The sequence below is a fragment of the Panulirus ornatus genome, chromosome 58 (genome assembly GCF_036320965.1).
Source record: "Panulirus ornatus isolate Po-2019 chromosome 58, ASM3632096v1, whole genome shotgun sequence".
NCBI classification, from domain to species: domain Eukaryota; kingdom Metazoa; phylum Arthropoda; class Malacostraca; order Decapoda; family Palinuridae; genus Panulirus; species Panulirus ornatus.
In genome coordinates, this window is record NC_092281.1 from 34,384,335 (window position 1) to 34,387,682 (window position 3,348).

At 38.2% G+C, this 3,348-nt stretch overlaps 1 non-coding gene across 1 annotated transcript; it reads right to left on the reverse strand.

Annotated features, from left to right (window-relative positions):
• Positions 1 to 1,203: 1,203 nt before the first annotated feature.
• On the reverse strand, positions 1,204 to 1,275 carry TRNAQ-CUG (transfer RNA glutamine (anticodon CUG)). The gene has a single exon. It is a non-coding gene; the product is annotated as a tRNA-Gln (tRNA).
• Positions 1,276 to 3,348: the final 2,073 nt, after the last annotated feature.

The following is a 3,348-nucleotide window of genomic DNA, read 5'->3' on the forward strand; positions in this document are numbered from 1 at the left end:
TGGACAAGCAGCCTTCCTTTCTTCCATGGCTACAGTCTGCCTAACGACCTGGGGTTGTGGAGCAGCCATCCTTACTACCACCCAGGTTGGTTGGGCAGCCTTCTTTCGTTTCTTTGCTACACCCTTCTGGTTGGGCTGGTTGGGCAACCTTCTTTTTCCTCTTCTTCGATACAACCTGCCAACCGAATTCGTCTGCTGGTGGGTCCGTTTCTTTCATGGATACAACCTCTGTAGCCACTTGGGCTGGCCGGTCAACCTTCGGTTGTAGGTAAAAGTATATATATAGAATAATGTGGTTATCATCAGCAGCCAGAGGCCATTCCTCCCTCCTTGCCTGCAGAGTTCTTGATTTTCTGGAAAGTTCTACGAGATTCTGGTAAGATAAATACCATTGAGAGGACGTTGTTAGGGGACAGTCAGGTTCAGTTTAGAGTTGGTTGTGGGATGGTTCTTTTACTGTGTCGTATCAGCCAGATGGGTATTTCTTTTCACAGTTTTCGTTAAAGTTTGTTTTCTAGAGGCATAATCTAGAGCACTATTTTCCATATGTTTATCATTTTTCTTGTTATAGTTTCATTATCATCATTAGTTTTGTTATTGTTGACTTTCAGATATTTAATGTTATGTTTGTGATTCCCGTGGAAGCGTCTGACATCTTGCTAGAAGACTTTCTGGTCACAATATTTCTGCACTGGGGAGTTGATCGTATTCTTTTATTGCAGGTTTTGTTATTATCTTGCTTTACATTAAGGTCTACTGGAGGTTTTCCCAATGTTGGTTGAACATATGTCCAGCAACAGGAGATGGCGTAAGATACAGTATTGATGAAACTTATCTATCTATATACCTATCTAAGTATCTCTATATCTATCTATCTAATTATTTATCTATCTATCTATCTATCTGTCCATCTATCTATGTATTTATCTCTCTATATATCTTAAAGTCGACAATAATGAAACTAATGATAATGAAGTGTAACAATGTCCTCTCAATGGCAATTATCTCTCCAGAATCTTCTAGAACCTTCCAGAAAACTATGAACTCTGCAGGCAAGGAGGGAGGAATGGTCTCCGGCTATTGATAAAACCACATTATTCCATATATATGTTTATATATACATATATATGTATACATAAGTACGTATATATAATATATAGAATAATGCGGTTATTATCTGTATCGAAGAAAACTGAAAAGATGAGGTCCCACCGAGATTCGAACTCGGATTGCTGGATCCAGAGTCCAGAGTGCTAACCCTTACACCATGGGACCTGATAAGAAAAGATGTGATTTCATCTAAATGTTTTACATATAATCAACCAGAGGCCATTCCTCCCTCCCTGCCTGCAGGGTTCAAGGTTTTCTAGAAGGTTCTCGAAGATTCTGGGTAGGAACTGCCATTGAGAGGACGTAGTTATACGTATCATTAATGATATTATTGTTGACTTTCTGATTTAGAAAGATAGATAGATAGACAGATAGATAGGTAAAAAACAGATATTAGATAGATCGATAGATACGTAAGGCTGTATATGTCAACTTTCACAGAAATCATTGATATGTGCGTTATTCTGCAAGAAATACATGTACATGGATGTAGTGATAATATGGGTTAGGTATAAGACCAGTCGTGTTGAGGTTGTAGTGAATGTGACCATTGACTTCAACCTTAATAGTGTAGTGAAGATAAAGTTGTAGTGAAGATAAATCTTGAAGTGACTCATAAGGTTGTTGTGAGTACAAGGATGCATCGTAAATGAGTCCTTCCTACCTGAAAGTCAACAATTACAAAATTGATCAAGTATAACAACATCCTCGGACAACCAACTACAAACACCAACCATAGAGTGAACCTGACTGTTACCTAACGACGACCTCTCAAAGGTAATGATCTTACCAGAATCTTCGAGAACCTTCTAGAAAACCTTGAACCCTGCAGGCAGGGAGGGAGGAATGGCCTCTGGTTGATTATATGTAAAACATTTAGATGAAATCACATCTTTTCTTATCAGGTCCCATGGTGTAAGGGTTAGCACTCTGGACTCTAAATCCAGCTATCCGAGTTCGAATCTCGTTGGGACCTCACCTTTTCAGTTTTCTTAGAAACTGATGATGGAACTGAGCCATATAGTTGACCTTCGATGGACATATATTTCTTACGGCCCACCATTTTATTTAAGTATGAAGATCTCACGGCAGAGAGGAAACGTGTGATATTCAAAATCAAAAGCCGCAATTGCCCTCATGGTAATGGTCGACATGTTTGCAGACAGATGACACAGACATGTGAGAAGTTAGACAAATATGGACGTTCCTGGTTGCTGTATAGCCTAGGTTTATCATCACTTGTAATGAAGGAGAAATGTTGCACATTATTCCACACCTTTTTATTTAGGCTAGGCTAGGCTAGGATGAATAGGGTCCATAACGTAACAGAGCTGGGAAATGCATCATATCGGATCTGTATTTGTGCAAAATGGCGCAAGTTTGTGGAAGTGATTTACACAATGCCGGAGAGAATCCACCTTCACCAGAAATAATGTCTCAGACCATACAATATCTGCTGTTGGACGAGCAGGGCACATTAGACCAATATATTCCTGTAGTTTACTGCTCTTCCCAAACACGCAGCAAGACATTCGTAAAAGCGTTAAACTAAACTTTTCCATTGGTTTTCATATCTTTAATTACTTACACCAGTTCCAACAGATGGAAAAAATCATTTGAAAAATCAGAAATTATTTGCCTATAAAAAGCATTTTGATCGATCGTACCAAATATTCAATTATTTCTGTACCCGACAAAATATTCAGTCACTCCTATATCCGGCATTTTTCCTGCTACTGGTGCCGTTAAAGTCATATGGTAATTTACCGCAATTAGATTATAAATATATTCATCTATATGGAATGGCTCAGCGTGAAGAAACACGTATATTTTCACTAAATCCTCCTCTTCACTACACTCCCATCTCCACTACATAGCTCTAACACAACATCTTGACTACACCATTGTATGACCACATTATCATATCATTGTGTTCTTATCTTTACCACAGCCTCGGCAAAATTGATGTTTTCTTTACACATCAGGGTAGATGGCCATCTTTATGATGACAGAGGACACACATAACATATTAAACCTCTTATCTTTAGTCACTTTAATCTAATTTTTGCTGATAAAAACGAATTATAATGACAACCCTTGTATTCTGTGACGGGACATTGTACGGGTGAAGGAACTGTTGTGAGGCACATGTATTAAACTATTGAGAAATAAACTTAACTGTATTAAAGTATTGACTTCACTATATTAGACTTCTCTATATTAAGCTATGCTAGGATA